The sequence below is a fragment of the Ovis canadensis genome, chromosome 14, assembly GCF_042477335.2.
Source record: "Ovis canadensis isolate MfBH-ARS-UI-01 breed Bighorn chromosome 14, ARS-UI_OviCan_v2, whole genome shotgun sequence".
Classification (NCBI taxonomy): Eukaryota; Metazoa; Chordata; class Mammalia; order Artiodactyla; family Bovidae; genus Ovis; species Ovis canadensis.
Window position 1 is genome coordinate 22,904,649 of NC_091258.1, and position 24,973 is coordinate 22,929,621.

The 24,973-nt window shown below is 44.6% G+C and overlaps 1 protein-coding gene and 1 non-coding gene across 2 annotated transcripts in view; one reads left to right on the forward strand and one right to left on the reverse strand.

Moving 5' to 3' along the window:
• CDH13 (cadherin 13) overlaps nucleotides 1-24,973 on the forward strand; it is a 1,027,771-nt gene that overhangs the window by 581,011 nt on the left and 421,787 nt on the right. The window lies entirely within an intron of this gene.
• TRNAS-GGA (transfer RNA serine (anticodon GGA)) lies at nucleotides 4,837-4,908 on the reverse strand. The gene has a single exon. It is a non-coding gene; the product is annotated as a tRNA-Ser (tRNA).

The following is a 24,973-nucleotide window of genomic DNA, read 5'->3' on the forward strand; positions in this document are numbered from 1 at the left end:
TATTCTGAAGTGTGCTTGCCTTTTCCACCTACCACACACATTCACTCATTCACACAATCGTTAATTCAGCAGGTGATTACTCAGCTGCTGCTGCTGCTGCTAAGTCACTGCAGTCATTTCCGACTCTGTGCGACCCCATAGATGGCAGCCCACCAGGCTCCCCCGTCCCTGGGATTCTCCAGGCAAGAACATGGGTTGCCATTTCCTTCTCCAATGCATGAAAGTGAAAAGTGAAAGTGAAGTCATTCAGTCGTGTCCAACTCTTAGCGACCCCATGGCCTGCAGCCCGCCAGGCTCCTCCGCCCATGGGATTTTCCAGGCAAGAGCACTGGAGTGGGTGCACCTGTCAGATCCTGTTCAAGGCGCTAAGCAATGACCCAAGTCCCTGCTTTCAGGGAACTTACCACAGCAGAGATACAAGGGGTGATAAATGTTCCTGAATGAAATTAAACAGTGTGAGGAGCATGGGGACACAGGGCATGAGCAATCTCCTATTCACATGAGATGGTCCTGGCTGGCCTTTGTAAAGAGGAGTCATTTCCGCAGAGACCTGATGCAGGAGAAGGATGTGAGCAGTGCAGACACCTGCAAGAAAAGAGAGCTGCACAGATTAGCAGTTGCCAGGCTGGGGGTGGAGAGTGTTGCAGAAATACAGGGTCCTACAGTCTAGGAAGCAGCTCAGGGGAAAGCTTATGCAAAGATTTTTTAGCAACTGTGCCCTTGCTGGCTGCCACCATTTTTTTCCCACAGGGCCTGTGGAAAAATAGTTATGATAGCAGGTGCAAAGGCCCTGGGATGGAAGTGAGCTTTTTATGTTTGAGGAAGATATGGGAGGGGGTAGATCATGCATGGACTCTAGATTCTGGGTAAGGTGGGAAGCACTGGAGGTTTTGAGCAGAGGCAGGATGCAATCTAACATACCTTTCTCCAGGAATCCTGACAGGGACACAGCAATAGGCTGTAGAAGAAACAGACCTATGCAGTAGGCAGTAAGCCAAGTGAAAGAGGGTGGAGCTTGGATTAAGGTGGCCCAGGAGGAGGTGATAAGGGTTTGGATATGAGAAGTGTTGAAGAGAGAGACAACAGAATTCACTGCTGAATTAAAAGTAGAATGCAAGAGAAAGAAGTATTGACTGTGGTTAGGAGACTTTTGTCCTGAGCCAAAAGGGAGGCCAGGTTATCATCTACTGAGGTGGGGATGGCTGAAGAGAACAGGGGGCCAGAATAATCTCATGCCATATGCAGATACTACTAGAAAAATAGGTTGGTCACCTTCGAGTGCTAAAGGAGTTTTTCCAAAATTTTCTGAGTTACAACCAGTGTAAATCCAAACCAAGGTTTTCTGAATCAGATGTGCCTGGAGCAGGTAAACAGCCCAGTCAGGATGGACTGCGCTCACAGGGTGGTGATGAGGCCCAGGCCGAGCAAGCCCATCACTGCAGTCACTAGACCCTGTGGTTTCAGGGACTTAGGGCAGCACCAGAGGATCCCCGTGGAATAGGCAGAAGTCTCTGCCCCAGGGACAGCAGCGACACTTGGGAGAACTCCAAGAAAGTCCCTGTGTTAGGAGATTGCCTTCTTGGGGATTAGTCAGCTTGAGTTGTCAGTAACAAAATACCACAGACTGGGGACTTAATGCCAGAGCTCTGGAGGCCAGAACCCAAGGTTGAAGAATTGGCAGCTTGGAGTCTGCCTGCTGAGGCCTCTCTCCTTGTCTTGCGGAGAGTTGTCTTCCCTGTGTGTTCAGACAGCCTTTTCTCTCTTTGTGCAGTTAGGATATCTCTCCCTTTCCTTATAAGGACCAGCTGGACTGGATTGGAGCCCACCACTTTATGACTTCGTTTCACCTTAACTACTTCCTTTAAAGTCCCTATCTAAGTCTCCAAATAGTTCAGACATCAACATGTAATCAAAGAGACACAATTCGGACCATAACAGAGACCTCTGTTGATGAAGATTTTGAGGCTGCCTCCAGATCAACAGGAAAGAGAACCACAGTCGTTGACATGAAGGTCAATATGAGGCCATCAAACTTACATTCAGTTCTCTTATGAGATCTGGGCCTCCAAGAAAGTCATTTGAAATAAGGAAACTAGCAAACAAACATTTTATCCAACTGGCTTAGACACAGACTTTTGGAAGTGTAGTATCACCATGTTAAGCCTGTTTCTCATTAACTACAAAGCTTTCTCCCATGTGGGTTTACCAGCTTTATAGAAAAAGCTTTCATGGCACCACCTGATTCACATCTGTGGAAATGGAGAATCTAGTCTGCCCATGTCATCTTCTGAAATTAAAAACATAGGGAAGTGTCAAACTTTCTACTTTGTAAAAGCGTATTGACCACTCTTTTTTTCTGTATCCATTAGTTTTTATTGCTGAGTTTTCTATCTGTATCTTCGTCTATACCTCTGTCTTTACTAATAGTGATTTTTTTTTTAGATTTGTGAGCTCCAAAAGAGCTAAGACAGCATGCTGTAAATGGGCTTCTCTGTGTTGGCACAGCACTTTGTAAATAGAGACCCAATAATTCATTCAACAAACATCTAGTGAGCAGTCGCCGTGTGGGGGGCAGTATGTAGGGCATGTGGCTAATACTCAAGGGTGCAGCAGAGAGGGCATCTGTGTTCTCACAATTATATTAAGGATGTTAGAGTAGCAATATTAAGGACTGCTGTTTACAGAGCCCATCTCATCTGCCAGAATTGTGTTCCGTTGTTTACATATATTCTCTTAATTAACCTATATTATTAAGCAATTGTTTCCTAAATGTCCTCCTCAGAATGCTGTCTGGCAAAATGTTGCCGAATGCTGTATGCATCGGGCATCCCAGGACCACCCTTGCTTTTGGTAATTCCCTAGAAGAACTCACAGACTCAGCATGTAGTGAGTCCAAGGCTGAGATTTACCACAGTGAAAGGATTCCAAGCAAAACTAGCACGGGGGAAATGTGCCCAGTGGGGAGCGGGAAGGAAACCAGGCCCAAGCTCCAAGCTTCCTTTCCTAATGGAGTCACACAGGACAGCTCAGCTCTCCCACAATGACTAGTGACGACACGCGTGAAGTGGCCACAGGAAAGCCCATCAGAGACTCAGTGCCCAAGGTCACACAGGCATCCTGTCTGGCGAGAAGCAAAACTCTGCACTTCCAGAAAGAAGGATGTTCAGCATAAACCAGATACTTCTGTGTACACAGACCATACGCAGTTAACCACCATCATCAGTTAGGGAACAGTAGAGACTCTCCCAAAATCCAAGTTCCCAGATGCCAACCAAGGGCTGACCTTGGAAGCAGGCCTTTCTAGGGACAGCAGTCTCTGTTGGGTCAGCTCTTTATTGCACACTGTGCCATAGATAGAAGGATACATACATACATATCCAAAGCAAGCTGACCACAGTTAAGCTGATTTCTTTACGTCTGGATTCCACTAGTCCAGACTTACTTGACTAGGGGTCACTCCCATCATCTTTCAGCAAAGCATCTTAGAAGACTTCTGCTTTGTAGGAAATGACCTCAAGAAGTTTTGGTGGAAAGATGACATTGGTCTCATTGAAGTCGAATATAGCAAAAAAAAAAAAAAAGTAATTTAAAAATGTACGATTTATCTTTTACTTTGCTTTTCAGCACTGACAGATAATTGTTAAGTAACTTCTCAGATGGTGCTCAGAGGTACCTAGAGGGAAGAGTGCTAAAACTGAGCTAGCCTCCTCAGGCTATAAAATCTAAGAAATCCATTTAGATTCGGGATTCTTAGTTGTGGTCTTTACAAACTCATCAAGGGGTCATCTGTTAACTAAATAATTAGCTTGCTTTATTTGAAATTAGATTAAAATAGTCTGGGCTTCCACGGTGCCTCAGTGGTAAAGAATCCACCTGCCAGTGCATATGTTTGATCCCTGGCCCGAGAGGATCCCACGTGCCATGGAGAAACTAAGCCTGTGTGCCACAACTGTTGAACCTGCGCCCTAGAGCCCCCAGGAACCACAACTAGTGAGCCCACAAGCCACAGATACTGAAGCCTGACTGCCCTGGGGCCCATGCTCTACAGCTAGAAAAGCCACGGCAATGAGAAGCCTGTGCACCGCAACTAGGGAGTGGCCCCTGCTCGCCACAACTAGAGAAAAAAGCCCGAGTAGCAGGGAAGAATCCAGCACAGCCAAAAAAAAAAAAGAAATTCAGAATTGTTTCTGCATCTGAAGGACTTTAACCAGGGTTAGATCCTGAGCTCTGAAATATAATTTACACATATTTTTCAGCATGTTGAAAACCTAATCCAATTCTTGTTTCTTATCTCACTAGTAAGTTTTTTGCTTAAAAGTTGAGTTAGTTTTCACTTATTGTTACAATCAAGATTTTAGAATAGGCTTTTATTCAGTTAAATATTGGGACTAGAAGTTAATCGTTCTCCAGATGCATTAACTTTGGGAATTATTGATAAGACAGGAACCCAGTTTCCACTAACATTTCCAAGCGAGATCTTCAGGAAATTTGTGTGTGAAATCTTGAAGAAGTAAGCAGGCTTTGTCCCTTGTCCAAGTGGTGATCGGTTATGTTCTTCCATGACTTCTGCCTCCATCGGCACTTGCAGGTATCAGGATCCTAATCTCACGCGCATCGGGACCTTGTGTTGTCTGATTCCTTGTGACTTCCCTCTGTGATGCCCTGGAACCTCTCAGCCCCACCCCCGGTCTGGGGTGGCCTGCTTCTTCATCTCTATGCTCAGTCGTGTCCAACTCTTTGCGACCCCATGGACTGTAGCCTACCAGGCTCCTCCCTCCATGGGATTCTCCAGGTAAGAGTACTGGAGTGGGTTGCCATTTCCTTCTCCAGGGGATCTTCCCAACCCAGGGATCAAACCTGGGTCTCCTGCATTCCAGGCAGATGCTTTAACCTCTGAGCCACCAGGGAAGCCCCAATCACACTTTGAGAAGTGATCACTAATTCCTCTTGGTTTGATCTATGACATATTTCCTCCTTGGTCCATCCATAGCATTATTTTCTCAGTTCTAATTTTCGCTTTTACTTGACCAGGTGAGATTCTCCCCTTTGGCTTTGAGGCACTTGTCTCTCCTCCTCTCCTCTGGTGTTGCCACCAGAGGCTCACCACTGGGTCTGGCCGCTCCCTTATGTGAACCATCAGCACTTCTCTGTTGACCTCAGGATGAGTTCCAGTGGGACACACCCCCTCTGCCATCTGTCTCCTTCTTCAGCTCTCCTTCTGGATACTGCTTCTGCCCTGCCCTGCTGAGCTGCTCGTCACTGCCTCACTGCATCTCGCTGCCTCCGTGCCTTTGCACATCAGTATCTACTGGGTTGATGGACGGCCACAACAGTGTGGGTGATGACAGGATGAGCCAGGAAGGACATCTGATTTGATTAGGGGGGTGGGGAAGGTGAGAATGGGTGTAGGAATATTTGTGCTGGGTCTTCAGCTCTAAACAAAGGGATCCTATGGATTTAGGATTAGAGATCATTTGATCTATGTCATCCCAAGAAGGAGAGAAGAACCAGTTCACAGATTTAATTTTATGGGAAAGAGAGATAGGGTCTGGCAGGTCATTTAAGTCCACTGAAAGATGGGAGCAGGGGACAGAACCTGTGGCAGTGTGCTCTGTACCAGGTACGATTTACTTGGGTAGAATGAGCTTCCGGATGAGGCTCTCTGTGGCTGAGTTGTAAAGAGCTGGAAGTGGTAAACAATTTGATGAGGCTTCCGCTTTGCACGTGCTTTGGTGTGGCACATACCCCGCTGTTGTCTCAGAAGCTAGTGACCTGCCCCCCCGTCCCCCCCCACCTCTCGGCTTCAGTCTGGACATTTTGAGAATGGAATCCAGGCTGTAATCATTTTTATTTTTTAAAAAAAATGACCACTGTAGCATACTGCCTGTAAAACATTTGTTACACATTTACATCATTCAGATTTGGATATCACTCTTCACCAGCACCCTGCATGAATGCACCCCACCTCTAAATACTTGCCTTATTGTTTAAATTCTGAATCCTTTCAATGGGCAAAACAAACAATGCTTCAGTGTCAAATCCAGAAATCGAGTCTAAATGCACCCCCTAAATACGAGCTAGTAAGTCACGGCAAATAATAAAAGAGGCTTACAAAGCACAGATGTTTCTCAAAGAGAGCTGCTGCTCTTTAAATGTCACCGTGGATTAGGGCCCTTCGTTCTGCTCTGTCTCCACAGCTCTGTGTAATAAGTGCAGGGGACACCAGGCTGCTGAGGAGGGGGGAGAATCCGGATGAATCTGGAGGGGAAGGCAGATGTTTTCTAATTTCCATGGGACCCTCCTAATCAAGAGGTGCTCGTGACATTGGGGGAGGGATTGCGCCCTGTGAGGACCCACTGGCTTGGTTCCACTCATAGGCCGAGATTTGCTCCCATCAGCAGGGACAAGGGGAGGGAAAGCTACGAGGAGGGAACTGGAAAGTCAGGAAGGGAGAGAACAGTGTGTGTGTTTGTGTGCGGGTGAGGAGGAGAGAGAGCAGGGAGAAATGAAAATCCTAACCTGAGACTGTGTCCGTCAGGAGTGGGTGTGTGTTTGTGCAGTCTCAGCCTTTCCTGAGTCCTCAGGAGCTTGTGGGAGACCTGGATCCGCAGCGCCAAATGACCAGCAGGAAGTACCATCATACGCAGGTATAATATGGCATTATTTAATGCCATTTTTATGGCATTGAAAATGGATTCACAAAGTTAATAGCTTACGATGAAAAATAAGACTAAGGAATCATCAGCCAGTAGTAGGTCAAGAGAATCTGAAACTCTCTTTTCACCTTGGTGCTGAGACATCAACATACCCCATTCCCTTTTCTGTCTCTCAGAACTTTTCCCAAAAAGCACCCATGAGCTTCTTTCCTTCTCATCTTAAACAGAGTCTAAAATGAAGTGAGGTGAAGTGAAATCACTCAGTAGTGTCCAACTCTTTGTGACCCCATGGACTGTAGCCTACCACTCTCCTCCATCCATGGGATTTTGCAGGCAAGGGTACTGAAGTGGGTTGCCATTTCCTTCTCCAGAGGATCTTCCCAACCCAATATGGGTCTCCCATATTGTAGGCAGATGCTTTACCATCCAAGCCACCAGGGAAGTCCAAACAGAGTCTAAGAAAATAGTAAATGCTTCGCTCAGTTCAGTTCAGTTCCATCACTCAGTCGTGTCCAACTCTTTGCGACACCATGAACTGCAATGCACGAGGCCTCCCTGTCCTTCACCAAATCCCGGAGTCCACGCAACCCATGTCCATTGTGTTGGTGATGCCATCCAACCATCTCATCCTCTGTCGTCCCCTTCTCCTCCTGCCCTCAATCTTTCCCAGCATCAGGGTCTTTTCAAATGAGTCAGCTCTCCACATCAGGTGGCCAAAGTATTGGAGTTTCAGCTTCAACATCAGTCGCTCCAATGAACACCCAGGACTGGTCTCTTTTAGGATGGACTGGTTGGATCCCCTTGCATTCCAAGGGACTCTCAAGAGTCTTCTTCAACACCACAGTTCAAAAGCATCAATTCTTTGGTGCTCAGCTTTCTTTATAGTCCAACTCTCACATCTATACCTGACTACTGGAAAAACCATAGCCTTGACTGTACAGACCGTTGTTGGCAAAGTAACGTCTCTGCTTTTTAATATGCCGTCTATGTTGGTCATAACTTTCCTTCCAAGGAGCGAGCGTCTTTTAATTTCATGGCTGCAGTCACCATCTACAGTGATTTTGGAGCCCAGAAAAATAAAGTAAGCCACCGTTTCCACTGTTTCCCCATCTATTTGCCATGAAGTGATGGGACCAGACGCCATGATCTTAGTTTTCTGAATGTTGAGCTTTAAGCCAACTTTTTCACTCTCCACTTGCACTTTCATCAAGAGGCTGTTTAGTTCTTCTTCACTTTTGCCATAAGGGTGGTGTCATCTGCATATCTGAGGTTATTGATATTTCTCCCGGCAATCTTGATTCCAGCTTGGGCTTCCTCCAGCCCAGCGTTTCTCATGCTGTACTCTGCATAGAAGTTAAATAAGCAGGGTGACAATATACAGCCTCGATGTACTCCTTTTCCTATTTTAAACCAGTCTGTTGTTCCATGTCCAGTTCTAACTGTTACTTCCTGATGTGCATACAGGTTTCTCAAAAGGCAGGTCAGGTGCTCTGGTATTCCCATCTCTTGAAGAATTTTCCACAGTTTATTGTGATCCACACAATCAAAGGGTTTGGCATCATCAATAAAGCAGCAATAGATGTTTTTCTGGAACTCTCTTGCTTTTTCCATGATCCAGTAGATGTTGGCAATTTGATCTCTCGTTCCTCTGCCTTTTCTAAAACCAGCTTGAACATCTGGAAGTTCATGGTTCATGTATTGCTGAAGCCTGGCTTGGAGAATTTTGAGCATTACTTTACTAGCATGTGAGATGAGTGCAATTGTGTGGTAGTTTGAGCATTCTTTGGCATTGCCTTTCTTTGGGATTGGAATGAAAACTGACCTTTTCCAGTCCTGTGGCCACTGCTGAGTTTTCCAAATTTGCTGGCATATTGAGTGCAGCACTTTCACAGCAGCATCTTTCAGGATTTGAAATAGCTCGACTGGAATTCCATCACCTCCACTAGCTTTGTTCATAGTGATGCTTCCTAAGGCCCACTTGACTTCACATTCCAGGATGTCTGGCTCTAGGTGAGTGGGAGTGATCACACCTTCATGATATCTGGGTCATGAAGATCTTTTTTGTACAATTCTTCTGTGTATTCTTGCCACCTCTTCTTAATATCTTCTACTTCTGTTAGGTCCATACCATTTCTGTCCTTTATTGAGCCCATCTTTGCATGAAATTTTCCCTTGGTATCTCTAGTTTTCTTGAAGGGATCTCTAGTCTTCCCCATTCTCTTGTTTTCCTCTATTTCTTTGCACTGATCGCTGAGGAAGGCTTTCTTATCTCTCCTTGCTATTCTCTGGAACTCTGCATTCAAATGGGTATATCTTTCCTTTTCTCCTTTGCTTTTCACTTCTCTTCTTTTCACAGCTATTTGTAGGGCCTCCTCCCACAGCCATTTTGCTTTTTTGCATTTCTTTTTCTTGGGGATGGTCTTGCTCCCTGTCTCCCATACAATATCACAAACCTCTGACAGAATGTGGTCCACTGAAGAAGGGAATGGCAAACCACTTCAGTATTCTGGCCTTGAGAATCCCATAAACAGTATGAAAAAGCAAAAATAGGACACTGATAGATGAACTCCCCAGGACAGTAGGTGCCCAATATGCTACTGGAGATCAGTGGAGAAATAACTCCAGAAGGAATGAAGGGATGGAGCCAAAGCAAAAACAACACCCAGTTGTGGATAGGATTGGTGATAGAAGCGAGATTCGATGCTGTGAAGAGCAATATTGCATAGGAACCTGGAATGTTAGGTCCATGAATCAAGGCAAATTGGAAGTGGTCAAACAGGAGATGCAAGATTGAATCAGCAAACTAAGATGGACTGAGATGGGTGAATTTAACTCAGATGACCATTATATCCACTACTGTGAGCAGGAATCCCTTAGAAGAAATGGAGTAGCCATCATAGTCAACAAAAGAATCTGAAATGTAGTACTTGGATGCAGTCTCAAAAATGACAGAATGATCTCTGTTCATCTCCAAGGCAAACCATTCAATATCACAGTAATCCAAGTCTATGCCCCAACCAGTAATGTTGAAGAAGCTGAAGTTGAACGGTTCTATGAAGACCTACAAGACCTTTTAGAACTAACACCCAAAAAAGATGTCCTTTTCATTATAGGGGACTGGAATGCAAAAGTAGGAAGTCAAGAAACACCTGGAGTAACAGGCAAATATGGCCTTGAAGTACAGAATGAAGCAGGGCAAAGACTAACAGAGTTCTGCCAAGAGAACGCACTGATCATAGCAAACACCCTCTTCCAACAACACAGGAGAAGACTCTACACATGGACATCACCAGATGGTCAACACCAAAATCAGATTGATTATATCCTTTAGCCAAAGATAGAGAAGCTCTATACAGTCAGCAAAAACAAGACCAGGAGCAGACTGTAGCTCAGATCATGAACTCCTTATTGCCAAATTCAGACTGAAATTGAAGAAAATGGGAGAAACCACTAGACCATTCAGGTATGACCTAAATAAAATCCCTTATGACTATACAGTGGAAGTGAGAAATAGATTTAAGGGACTAGATCTGATAGACAGAATGCCTGATGAACTATGGTTGGAGGTTCATGACATTGTACAGGAGACAGGGAGCAAGACCATCCCCAAGAAAAAGAAATGCAAAAAAGCAAAATGCTTAGCTAACAACCTCCAAAAAGAACACTGTTATTGACCAACCAAGTAGTTCTTTCTTTGCAGTAGAGATAAGAGAGACCAAATAACTCAAGTTACCTGAGACCACTAGTAGGAAACCCTTTAGCTAAATGGCCATGCCCATGGGGTGTTAGAGTGATAGTATTTGTGAGTTATTACTGCCTTTAAGATATAATGCTTTTGATCTACGGTAGGCTTCCCATTAACTATAAATCTGAAGAAATATTGGGAGGCAAGTCAACTGTCTCTGTGGTCTTAGCAGAAAGGCCAGGCCTCTGAGATCTAGATGGATGGTCTGAAAGATAGAGACCCTGTGTACCCACCTTGGTGACCACTGCTGGAGGCCTGCCGGAGGCTTGGTTTCATCCAAGGAGGAGGCTTTGTCTATAATAGGTCCTGGCACTCTGTGAGACCAACTGGCAGGGACACCAGGGCTCGATCTGCCTGGAGGGAGAGACACACAAAGAAAGGCACCCGACTTGGCCAAACCGAGCTTTATAAGCATTTGACCTGCAGACCAGTGGGCACATCTCTTTCTAATTCCCAGGAAGACCCACCAAGTTAGGGTGTGCCTGTGTGGACTGATCCATGGGTAGAAGGGGAGCTTAAGTCCCAATGTTATCCCAGGTTTTACAATCCCCCCACTTTACATCTTTCCACTTCTGTGCCTCCCCACCCCTAGTATATTTGTTATAAGATATGAGTGGCATTTTTAAAATTTGAAGAGAATGTTTTAATTTCTCTTGATGTGTTTGCTATATCTTTAGGCAAGTATTTATTAGGATGTTATGGTTAATATAATCATGGCCATAACTTTCTAATGAATGCAAATAGGGAAATAAGATTTTATTAAGCAAGGATGATCATTCTGAAGCCATTATAAAGTTGTGTTTATGGAAAACATTTTAGGAGTACACCTGTTCTTAAGAGCAAATCTTATCCTTCTTTCTGGTTCTGGGGACTCTTTGGGACTTAGGCTGAGCCAAGTCAGGTGTGACAAGCCGTTGTGCGACATAGCTGAGTGTGGATATTGGCATCTCAGCCATGCTGGAAGCAGAGCACGTGGAGTAAGACGCACCCTGGGACGAGGGTGGTGTCCCCCCAGGGGACAGTTGGCAACACCTGGAGACATTTTGCGCATTACAAATGAGAGGGGAGTGCTGCTGGCGTCTTAGGTGCAGGGGTTCTCTTCACCAGCCCACAGTACGCAGCACAAAGCCTGGCCACGCTCAGTGCTCTGAGTGTCAGCTGTACCGTTAATACTATTGTTTCCACCTCGAATTGCCATTTCTGTGTGCGTGCACCCCTGCCTGTGCACACATGCACGTACATCTGCTCATGGAGCCGCATAATTAAGGACCAGGGGCACTGTACTCTCTAACATACACATGGACACACACACACAGAGTCCATGTAGAAGCAATGAAAGTCAACTCTCCCACACCTCTGTGGCTTCCCAGGTGGTTCAAGTGGTAAAGATCCCGCCTGCCAATTCAGGAGACCCAGGAGACACGGGTTTGATCCCTGGGTTGGGCAGATCCCCTGGAAGAGGAAATGGCAACCACTCCAGTGTTCTTGTCTAGAGAATCCCATGGAGAGAGGAGCCTGGCAGGCTGCAGTCCATGGGATCACAAAGAGTCAGATACGACTGAGCACACACATACTCACTCAAACCTCTGTGGCAATAACACTCTGCTCAGAAGCCATCTGTAGATGGAGCCCACCAAAGCTGAGAGGGAGACTGTCCCGGATCTGATCAGATTCCTAAGACAAGGAGGGGACACCCCAGGGTTTCCCTGGCTCAAAGATGGAGGTGGGGGAGGTCAGCTCTGAGTGTGGGGTTGTTAGCTGTGTGACCTGGTGCAAGTTGTGGCACTGCTTTGAGGCTAACCACCCCCCATCTGCGGGTGCAACCACAGCTACAGCTCGTGGCTATAGCATGAGGTGTGGGTAAGTTTGTAGCTCACCACCTGGTCATGACTTGAAATGGAATTGAGGGTCTGTGGTCCAGGACCCTCTCGGAAGACTCCTGACCTGAGACTCAGGAGTCCCTTGGACAAAAAGTGCCTTGCGTCCTCTGGCACCATCAGTCATTTACTATTACTCCTTTCCACACTGGCTAACTAGACGCACGGTGTCAAATCTGTGGTTCAAGCATGATAACTACATCTGCAGAGGGCCTGCTGTATCCGTCTTTCCCTCCTTTTTCGCTGACCTTTTTTTTCCTCTATTTGTAATTCCACATTATTGTGCTTAGTTTTGCAAGCTACCTCAAATCCAGTGTGGGTCCACATGAGGTATAAAAAATCTTTGGAAAAAAAAAAAAAACCCAAAAACCCAAGCCTTAAGTCTGTTCAGTAATTCTCAAGGCTTTTGCTTAGCTTTTTTGTGCTTCTTCCAATTTGAGACCCACAATAAAAGTGACTGGCCCAACTTCTCTTATTGGCTGACTGTAACTTTAAAAAGAACTGAGTCCTATACCAAGTCTAATAGGATCAATTAAATTCCTTGTAAAAATGTCTCTAGGAGGGGGAAATGCTGGGTGAGATGCTAAAATTCTTCTGTCCAAAAGCAGGAGGCCAGCTCTTTCCTGTGTTTTTGCAGCTGATCAAAGCGTTCCTTGTGCCATCATAGCTTCTTGCCCAAGGTGTCTGTGACAGATGGCTCGTGAAGCAGCAGGCCTGCACAAAAGCTCTTGCTATTATTTTTAATAAAAAATACTGACTATAGAGGAAATTGATTATAGGAAAGATTGAGCGTTAAGTTGTTGAACCTGTGCCAAGTTGGGGCACATTTAGACTTGCTCAGCATGGGCTGCGTGGCTGTGACAGTGGGCTTTGCAATTAAAAAAGAGAAGTGAAGATGCACCTCCAAAGGTCAGGCCTCCCTTCCTTTCCCCAGCTCTAAACCAGGGTCAGTTGCAAGGTGCCTATTTTGATTCACATTAGAAAATTAGGGTTGCATGTAGAAAATGGCTTTCCTGCAGATAAAGATTATTCTGCCTCTTACGTGTTGGAAAATATCTTCATGAGCATATTCGGGGACTTGGCACTGACTCCACCTGACAGCGTCCCTGCCATCATGCCCAGCAAAGGCTGGCACGTGCATCCTACCCCCACTTGGCTCCTCCTGCAAGGGCTGTGCTGGCCCAGATGTCCAAGCCTCATTTAACCCCTGAGAGTCCCCTTATTGGCATTTAGACTCATTACTTCCCTGACCCAACAGCAGAATGGATTCAGCAATCTGGAACAACTGTGGTTGTTTTATTTGTAATATTTGTCAGAGAATGGTGCTGTGGTGTGGACAGGACCAATTTCAAAGCCCAACTCTGCTTCTGCCAGACTGAACAAGCTTTGTAGCTTTTCTGTCTCTTTATCTGTGAAATGAGGATATCAGTTCCTAATTCATAAGGTTTTCCTGAAGATTACAGGTGACAATGCTGGTAAAATACTTTATGGTGAAACCAACTATATGCTAAGCACTTAGTAGGTGTCAGGAAGAAGTTCGCAGTCTGATGATGGTCAAACCTGGAAGAACTTGACCTTGACCCAGCCTTAAAGGGCTGTTGATGACTAACCAGGTGTATGTCAATTGGCTCAATATAACTGAAAATTTTAAAACCTTTACATATTTTTCAAAAGTTGATGCTGCAAGATGATCAGAGACCAATGGTGCTTTCATTTTAAATATTGCCACCCACCCAGAACCCTTCCAGGCCCCAGAAGATTCAAGATAATCTTTCAAAGCATAAAAAATATCCTAGGCACCTGCAAGGAAGAGGATATGGTCCCTGCCCACAAGCAGCTCCCAGTCCTTCCTCAGTCCCTCAGGGGTCTGCAGCCTGGCCTTGCCCTTGGTGAGCTGTGATGGACTCTGATGTAGTTCACACTCCCTAACTTCCCCTCTCTCCTACAAATATTTATTGCTGACCTGTTATATCTCTCTCAGGGCCTGTATGTTCTGTCCTGTGTATGTCCCCTGTATGGGGAACAGTAGGCAAAAGGATTCTGCTTGGAGTGTATTATCTGGTTAAGGAAGCAGACATTGAAAAAGAAACAGTAAGTGAGGACGTTTTTAAAGGAAAATTACAGGACATGATCGGAACACAGAATGGAGGTCTTAACCAAGTCTGGGGATGGAAGAAGGCTTCTCTGAAGAAGAGATGCTCAATCCTTCTTTCCTGAGGGTGAGCTAGAGTAATCCACACAAGGAAGGGGTTCATCGTGGACAAAGGGACAGAATGTGCAAAGGCTAAAAGGAGGGAAAGTGATCGATTCAAAGAAACCCAGTACAGCTACAGCTTAGGTAGAATCCGTCTCTATTTTCTTTACTAAAACTGAAATGACAAAGGCTGAATTTGTTGTCTCCATGAGCCCCCATTCTCTGATGTTGGGTCCTTGACATGAGAGGTTTATAAAAGGAAACCTGTCAGGGGAAGGTACCTCTGTGAATCTGTTAGTAAGATGAGCCCCAGTGGATGGGCCAAACACAAGCAACACTGATTATTATTTATTAAGATTTATTATTGCATACTCATGATGAAATGTGTGAGGTGATAGATTAAACCAAGCACCTTTATCACCAAGCACAAATTGGTGATTGTTTGGGGGCTGTTTTTGATGTAAGCTATGAATTGTACCAATAATGTTCATTAAGATGACCGAAGGCATTGATTTAGCTGAAAAGCATAGCTCTACACAGGCATTAGCTAAAGTCGGACTATTAGCAGAAAAAGTCTCCTGCTAATATTTTCAGCTGAAGGAACCAAAACAGGAGTAGCATACTTGAAATTGCAACACCCTATTGAGAATAGTCTGCTTTAATAGTTCTGGTTCCTGATTATTAAGATGAACCTTCTTAATGTACCCAATAAAAATCAGACTCGAAGATACCTAGGCAGCTTTAAGTGTCTGCACAAGGAGTAATATGCTGGTGAAGCCTTCATGCTGAAAATATTCTGTCTGCTGCTGATCACGACGAGAGAAAGGCACCCTGTGAAAGCTTGGGTGAGGTGTCTGCCTGCTGCAGGGCTTTCTGGAGTTGCCTGGGAACCACTGGCACATCTTAGATGTGACCAACCCATAGTGCCAGGGACAACGAACAGAGCCAGGGTGCAAACATATTAAAGCAAGAAGGGGATCTGCCATGCAGAGACATTAATTTAACATGACACCAACAGGGGTGTTTATATGTGCTCGTTGTGGTGTCAGACATCCTGCTCTAATTGAGTTAATGAAAAGTTAATGGCACAGAGCACATGACGATGCTGTAAATGACAGGCATGCGACCAGTCCCCATACCCTCTCGCTGCACGGGATCTTTCACCCACCGTCACGTTCCACTTCTGAGAGACTCATTCCACATCAGTGCCTCTCTTGCTCCCTTTGAAGAGGGGGAGTGCTGATCCATTTGAGACATAAACAAAGGGAACTGGAAAAGATAAAAGGAAGCTTGTGTGCTATGTCATAGCATCACCATAATCACCAGCCACGGACGTAAGCATCTCAGTGGGAACGGGAACAAGTGCACCCCTCCTAACGGCTGCGGTGGGACAGGGAGAAGGGTGCCTGCCCGAGGCGGAGGGGAGGTGACAGAATGGGGCCCTGGCTAGGAGGATGAGGTCTGAGGTGGGTTGGTGCAGATCTTTCTTACAAGGTGGGAAAGCCTCTCTGAGCTTCATTTTCTCATCTGTGGAATGGAGATAAGAGGATTCAGTGTTCACATTATGGCTGCCCCTCCTGATGAAACAGGAGGCTCTCCGGAGCACTTGACACTGTGTTGGGCACAAGGCGAGTCTTCAGTAAAGGTTAGATGGTGCTGATTGGAGAGTCCTCTATACATGAGGGAAACAAAACGGCACGGTTTTACTGTGCCTCCTGCCCTTGTTTGGGCAGCCAAGGGTGTTCTGTGGGTTAGTTTTTATATGTTGGGTTGCTTTACTGATTTTTGTTACGGATGCCTCCAAAAAGGGATGCGCAACGTACACACAGGTAGCCCGGGTGGAGAAGCACTTTAGAATCACTCATGGGAACAGGGCAACACCAAAGAGCACAAGTCTCAGCCTGGAATCCGAAGAAACTCACCAGTTGGCTTGCAACTGAGCTCCAGGCCTGCTAACAGCTGACTCAGCCCTCACGTTTCCTGTGCTGTGAACCAGAGGACTCTTTCAAAGAAAGAGACAAACTTCTTCAGGGGCCTAAATTCCAAGGAGAATCTGTGATGGGTCATCATGGAACCCAGTGAACATAATTTTTGAGTAATTTTTTTTTTAAGCAATTAAAAGATAGAGAAATGAAACAATTCTTATATGGCTCTTTCAAGGTACCGCTCTTGGTAAAGGTCAAATATGGTGACTTTTAAACTTTTTTGATTGAAACCCATAGTAAAGAAAGGAAAGAAAAAAGATTTTTTATCACATTCTAGTCCTCTCAATACACACAGACACAGACATACACAGATACCGCAGACACATGACAAGTTTTAAAGTAACACTGACTCTTTACTACAGATGATGCTTGCCTTCCAGTTTCTGTTCTCCTTTCTTCTCTTATCTGAAGTGCTGGCTGTGACCTATAAATTGATATCATAATTTGAAAATGAGTTGTGACATCCAGTTTTCAAAACACTGATCCAGGGTTTTAGGTAAGAACGTATTTCTGAAAGTGTAGGGACAGGGATGAATGGGGCTAGGTATCTGGGGTTTGGGGAAGAATAAATTTTTGTTAGTGTTCATTTCTTCTCTGTCTCCCCCCCAGCATGGCGTGGAATCTGTCTGGCCCAGAATCCCACTAAAGGGAGCCTGCGGGGCACTGTCTGGACACATTTTCGGTTGTCACAACTGGTTTGGGAGCTCTACTGGCATCTGTTGGGTAGGGGCCAGAGATGCTGCTGAATGTTCTACAGTGCACGCAGGACAGCCCCCACCCCACAACAAAGAAGTTATCTGGTCCAAAATGTTGCTAGTGCTGAGCTGGGAAACCTGTAATGAACCTGAAAGACAATTGTGTTTTGCTCTTTTCTTCATTTTGTGGAGAGGACAGAAAGTTAGGTGACAGTCACTAATCAGATTTGTCCTGTCCTATGCTGGAGTCATTCCAACCTACCTGGTTCTAATTGAGCAGTAACATGTGGACAGGCTCCGTGTCTGAGGTTACCCGGTACAGCTGTCTTCTTGCTGGCCCAGTGAGAACTTACTGAGTGATTAATAGCCATGGAGTTTCCTGAAACATCCAGGTGGAAGACACAACTGGCTTCTTCTCTTTTAATATCCGGTCATATAAATTGAACATAGCAGGGTAACAGGAGGTGCCCCTGGAGACCTGGGCATGAGGTTCAGTCTCACGTGACCTTCTCTTAGTGTAATTTCTAAAGACCACATGGTGGCTAATGGGCTCCATCTCTCGGGTTTATCCACAGGGAAGAGGACATTAAGTCTACACGGTTGTGCTGTAATCAGAGGTGCAGGGAGCTAGAACTGGAAGAAACTTTCCCCACACTGTCTCCCCTGAAATGCTTGGCAATAAGAGTGGACTTGGACAGGCATTTTGTTTGAAAAGAGAAAATTTCACTTCCTTTCAAATGCCGTATGGTCCAGGTGAAGAGCCCAGTGTTTTTCTTTTTTTTTTCCTTGTAGCATTTTTATTCAGAGAAGGCAATGGCAACCCACTCCAGTACTCTTGCCTGGAAAATCCCATGGATAAAGGAGCCTGGTAGGCTGTAGTCCATGGAGTTGCTAAGAGTCGGACACGACTGAGTGACTTCCCTTTCACTTTTCACTTTCATGCATTGGAGAAGGCAATGGCAACCCACTTCAGTGTTCTTGCCTGGAGAATCCCAGGGACGTGGGAGCCTGGTGGGCTGCCGTCCATGGGGTCGCATAGAGTCAGACACGACTGAAGCAACTTAGCAGCAGCAGCAGCATTTTTATTTCAGTTGAGAAGGCAAGGTTTACATATTTGGTGGTCAGGTCTCTTTAGTCTCTTTTAATATAGAAGAGTACTCTCTGCCCCACACTTGGCCTTTTTGTCTGATTACATTTTGTAAGAGCCAAAGCCAGTTTCAGCACTGGATATAGTATTCTGGATTTACCTGATTGCTTCCTTAATATCAGATCGTGGTAAACCATGCTGGTAAGAATACTAGTGTGACGATTACTGCATCACATCAGGGGGCTCATAGATGAGGCTGCTGTGCTATTTGTGATACTGAAGTTGGATGATGGTGTAGCTCACAAGATAGAAGGTGCTTTCGTATCCTGTACTGGTGCTTTTCTTCCTGCCTTACTCCACTCTGTATAACAGGCTCCTAACGCACATATATGGAGTTTAGAAAGATGGTAACGAGAACCCTGTATGCGAGACAGCAAAAGAGACACAGATGTCTAGAACAGGCTTTTGGACTCTGTGGGAGAGGGCGAGGGTGGGATGATTTGGGAGAATGGCATTGAAACATGTATAATATCATATATGAAACGAGTCGCCAGTCCAGGTTCGATGCATGATACTGGATGCTTGGGGCTGGTGCACTGAGACGACCCAGAGGGATGGTACGGGGAGGGAGGAGGGAGGGGGGTTCAGGATGGGAAACACGTGTATACCTGTGGCGGATTCATGTTGATGTATGGCAAAACCAATACAATATTGTCAAGTAATTAACCTCCAATTAAAATAAATAAATTTGTATTTAAAAAAAAAGGAAGGAAGAGGTGAGAGAGGTAGGAAGGAAGGGAGAAGTGAATAAATTATATTAATCCAAGTTAAAAAAAAAGATAGAAGGTGCTGCCCTCCACACCCCCCTACCCAAGCATGGTGTCCAGGCAGCCGCCCTAGTTGGCTTAACCTTTCTGAAGAGTAGGGATGGCCTGGGGAGGCTGACTCTCACCCAGTAGGGAATCCTCAGGCCCTCCTTGGTGAAGAGCCCAGTGGCTTTCTAATTATGCCGTGAGCCATTGAGAAGTGTGAACATGTTTTGCACATTAAAAGACTTGGATTTTCTTGAAGACCCTGGGGAATATTCTCACCGAAGTGCCCCATCTTCACCTCAGGAAGAACAATCTGAGTTAAAAAAGAAATCTGAAGCAGGAAAAAAAAAAAGTATAAAGAAAAATGATAAAGTATTTCAAAAAAATTCGTAACTTTCAAGTGAAAGAGTTTCCTAAAAAATTCATGAGATGGGCTGTAATAAAGAGACTGGGATAACTTGAAACAAGAACATCAACAGGTTTGTGGTTTTGTTTTTTTTTTTTCCCCAGATATTTCTGAACTATTTGGGGTAGTTTTTGACGGTTGGTATTTTCTGTTTTCTCCATTCGTTTTTTGTGTTGCTTACTTGGACAAGCAAATGATGAGATTTTTGCCAATTAGTCTAAATTCATTAAACCTGATGTTATTATATTTCACACCAACCAGTTAAACTGATAATATGTTGTTTGTCCTAAGAATAACTAAGTGACTGATAGGAAATGAGGATGAATTCTTTTACACTTGATTTTCTTGGATTTTGGTATATTGCCTGGTATTCAGTAACAGTTTGTTAAATAAACGAGTACACTATAGAAATAAATATAAATAAGTCAGGAAGAAAAAGATGGATGAGTTGAATGGGATTACATGAGAAAGGAGCAGGTGTCATGATTGCTAAAGAGACTTGCATTCATTCCTATGGGTTCAATGATATGGGAAATAATTACAGAAATCAACTCTCCCTACTTCTCGCATACAACATTCTCTTGCTTAAAGTGGTTGTCCAGTTTCTTCCCAAACATTTGGACCATTCCTAATGATCGATGGGAATGTAACAGTAACCTTTCATTTTCAGAAAATCAGGCTGTAAGTAACTGCCTTGTGTATACATACTCAGTCTTGTCTGACTCTTTGTGACCCCATGGGCTATATAGGCTACCAAGCTCTTCTGTGGAATTTTCCAGGCAAGAATACTGGAGTGAGTAGTCATTTCTTCCTCCAGTTCAACCCAGGGATCAAACCTGCATCTTCTGTGCCTTCTGCATTGGAGGAGCCACTTGGGAAGCCAAACTCCCTTGTACTGAGCTCAAATCTGTCTTTGCAGAACTATCCTTTTTCTCCTGGTTCTTCCCTTTTGAGATACACAAAGATCTCCCAGGCATTCCAAAGGACAGACCCCACATATTTCAGGGCAGATTCTCTGACCATCCTTCAAATGAAAGATCTTGACTCTTTCCTAGCCACCCTCCACTAGATGGTTGATAAGACCTTCAGTGTGGCTCGGCCAAAGTATCAGATGTTATTAAAATCCAGTACTGGCAGCTAGTCTGTGTATAACAGGCACGTCAGTGTGCTCATCCATGTGTCCCCAGACAGTGCCTTTCCAGAAACTGGCTTCTGCTGGCAGTCTCCCCTCTCAACACTCCTGGGAATACCTAAAACAATAGAAAGGCAGTCTTGGCCCTTTACCAGGTCTCTTGAGTCAAAACCAAGAAGCCTAAGGAAGGGGAAATTATCTGGCTAGCATTAAGCCAGTAGATCCCATAGGAGTGTTCAAGGTCCTCACACCACAGGCATCACAAACCACGGCTGCCCTTCACCTCACTCATGGTGGCCGACGAGGTTCACTTTCTCAAGTCTTCTCTGTGCCCACTTCTAAGTGCTTCTCAGCCTTCACCAGCTGTTCCCGGTCACAGATGGAGGTGTCTCCTTGTAACCTTCTGTTGCGACTCACAGGGACCTCCAGCTCTCAGCCGAACCTTCAGCCGACATCCCTTCTCTAAGCCACGCTCTGATGGCAGCTGCCAGCGCTGGTGGTCTCTTGCTCCAGATCCCCTCATCTACCTTAGCATCTTCATTTCCCAATATTTCCAGCCTCACTTTACTCCTCAGCAGAAAGGACTTGGGAGTGGGCTTGTAGGGGGAGCTGGTGAAACCCAGAAGTGTGGCAAGGGCCTGAACTGTTGGTTGACACAGAAAGCTGCTGGAAACCAGTAACAGACAACCCAACCCATGAGCTATCCATTGATATAAGCAGAGTACCAAGTCCCCTACTATTATTGTATTGCTGTGTTTCTTCCTTTATTTGTGTTACTATTTGCTGTATATATATATATAAGTGGTCCCATGTTGGCTGCACAAATGTTTACACGTGTTATATCCTCTTAGTTGGACTGACCTCTTTATATAATGCCCTTCTTCATCTTAAAACAAACAAACAAACAAAAAAAAACGGAAAACCTCAATCCTACTATTGTAAACTGTGAGAAAAATTTATCATCTCATGAAACAAAGCCCTGGAGTGCAGAAAAGCTCCAAGGAGGGTTAATTCAACATCTCACCAGCATTAAGGATCGAGTTCTTTCTCTCTTTCTGCTTTGTGACTCTTAGCCTGCTGCATTATCCTCGGGTTGCCTCCTCCCACATGTGCAGGGCAGCTGCACAGCCACACGTCACCGTCAGGCACATCAGCTTTAGGGAAGAAGAGAGCTTATCTCCCTTAGCATCTCTTCCATCTCCATTTCCCTAGGAGCCTCCATCCCCAGCACGGGTACCCTCATGTCTCATTGGCTACACCAGGTGAAATATCAACACTAAACCAGCTGCTAGCAAGGGAAGCAGGGTTCCCGTGAACAGTAGCGTGTCATGATTTATCCCTTTGTTTGGATGGGGATACCTTCTGTGGCCACGCTGCTGCAACCAGTTATTCTGCCAGAAAAGAAGGGTTTCAAGTACGTAGTGAAAGTGCCTGCTATGTTTATATCACCTCAGCTTCCTTCCTTCACTAATGTGTTTGCCCAAATGTACAACAGACCATCAATCTGCTTTCTATTCTAGGCATTGTGTTAGGCATCAAAAATGCAATCATAAATAAGGCACGACCTCTGTTCATGAAAAGGAAGCCTACAAAGTGGTGGCTAATTGCCCAGACTTTGGTAGGCAGCAGCTCTGATCATTAATCCCACCTCAGCTCATTCCAGCTGTGTAACCTTGAGCAAGTTATTTCAACTCTCAGAGCTTTGTTCTCTTATCTCCCCCAAAATTTGATAATGATACTATCTCCTTTCCAGGGCTATTGTACAGATAAAATAGATAGGTAGAGATAGGTAGGCATACCCATATACATACACACATGAACATTACATGCTCACTTACACGTGGATATTCACATGGTGGTAGGACCAGAGCAAATCCCTGATAATAGCAATGACATAAAAAATACAGTGATATATATGAATTAATATATGTATACATACACATACATAGAGGCTTCCCAGGAAGCTCAGTGGTAAAGAATCCCCCTACAGTGCAGAAGATGCAGGAGACAGGAGTCAATCCCTGGGACAGAAAGATCCCCTGGAGGAGGGCGCGGCAACCCACTCCAGTATTCTTGTCTGGAGAATCCCATGGACAGAGGAGCCTGGTAGGCTACAGTCCACACGGTCACAAAGAGTCGGACACGACTGAAGCAACTTAGCATGGCACAGCACACACACACGTTTGTATTCGTATCCATGTTATATGTAATCTTTGCAATATGGAAGAAGGAATTTCAGAAATTCATGGGAGCACAAACAAGAGACCAACTGGATGGTAACTGCCTATGCCTGAGCTGTGTGCAGCTGACGTGTCTGGCACATCTTGATTCTGTTCACAGAAATGCTGCCGCCAGTTGGCTCAAGGATGCCAGGGCAGGCACCACAGCTGTTCCTACATTTACCACATTTTTTCGAAACTAATAGTCAGGACAGAAAATCTGTTAGATAGTTTTTTCTCTGTGCATTCGTTTGTGTGGTACCAATTACAAAAACATTCCAGGTTGGGTTTAATGATATATCAATTATACCTATACTTATATATGTAAACTATATGTATATATGCTTATAGTTATGGATATGGAAACTATATTCTAGATCTATAGAAACTCTATAGCTTTATAGGTATAGATACATATCTATATATCATTAAAGACATGAAATGAAATACAAATTTCACTGTGTGTAGCATCCTGGTCTCAATCATTTTCCTAGGTATAGGCATTCCTCCCACACTAAAACGTTAGCAAAAATTGAACACAACGTGATTGACTAAGGAATATTATTTCTAATCCATGATTTACATTTGAGTAAACAGTGGACACTCGGCATAGGTTCATGGAAAATGAAGGCTGAGTTCTAGAACTGTTCCACTCACCTGTCCCATTCATTCTTAGGTTCTGTGTGACATTCTTAGGTTCTCCCTCATTGTTGGACCTGAACTTGGCCACAGCTGAACTGAAACAACAAGGCCAAAGCAGAAAGTTTGGAGGGTCGAGAGGCTCTTAGGTTTGTTTCATTCCAGTCTGACCAGCCAACTTCCTTGGCTTCAGCTTTCAGTAATCAATACATTTTATCTGGAAAGATGCCTTTATTGTTAATGTTTTAAATAGAGAAACAATAACTTAGTGAGTCCAGAACTCTTTAGCATCTCTTTTTCTTTTAAGAAAGCAATTTTTGAAAGCCTGAGGCTTCTTAGAAATTCAGCTGTTGTTGTATAGCCTAGCGTGATTCACATCATTGCAGAGAACTCCTGGGATAGCACACCCCCGTGTCACAGTCCCCCTTCTCAGGATTCTTGAAAATATCTACTGTGCAGGACAAATCCTGTCACCACAGATTTGTACCATGAAATTTCATTAAAATGTTAGGTAACATGTTATTTCTATCAGCATATTACATAGACACACTGTCCTTTATGTCTCAAATATTAAGTATCAAAATAATACCAGGTCATTTTTCGCACCTGGGGATGGAAGATATAAAGCATGCATGGTGAGAGCATGAAGTTCCTGACCAGTTACTAGAACAGTATGGAAACTGTCGCAGAAGGATACCAGGTGCTGTGGGAACGCAGCAGAAGGATCCCTAGCCACTAAGAATCCTGGTGTCACCTCAGTCCAGAAGGCCTGCAGAGAAAGTATGGACATGTGACCCCTTCGTGGTTCTGGTGACACAGTGCTGCCAAATGCATCTGATCCCAACTAGAAAATAGCTAATCATGTCGGCACCAGGAAGGTCCTTGCAAGTGGTATCAGTCGAGGTTGCTACCTTTAGTTAATCTACCATCCCATGTATAGTTTAAATAGCTGGCTTTTCTTCACCACATTCTGTGCCTCTCTATCTTTTGAGACTCCATTGGATCACTGAGAGAGAGCAAAATCCCTTTATTTTTGTTAACATTATCTCGCTCATCTATCCTTTTGTTCTTGTCCCAAAGAACCACTTTCTGAGTCCATTGAACCCTCTGGGTCTCATTCCATAGTTGGTGTAGCATGACACCAGCGCAGAAAATCCTGAATGGGGATTTGACAAAGTAATGTGGTATGTTATAAGAACATGGAATCTGAAATAAGTTTTGAATTTGAGTCCAGCTTTCTAATTCACTAGCTGTGATATTGGGGAAATCACCTGATTTCACCATACTATAAATTTCCTAATGTACTAAACAAGCTTGATGATTATAGTACACAACTCCTAGGGATGTTGTAAAGAATAAATGTGATACTATATCGTTTGTAAAAAGCACTTTATAAAAGAAAAAGGATTCATTCCGTTGACCTCAGTGTTGGGGGATAGTATAGTAAGTTAAGTCCTATGCTTCATACACTGCCCGTCTCTACCTGGGACCACACTGCCCGTCTCTACCTAAGACCCTGCGTAGTT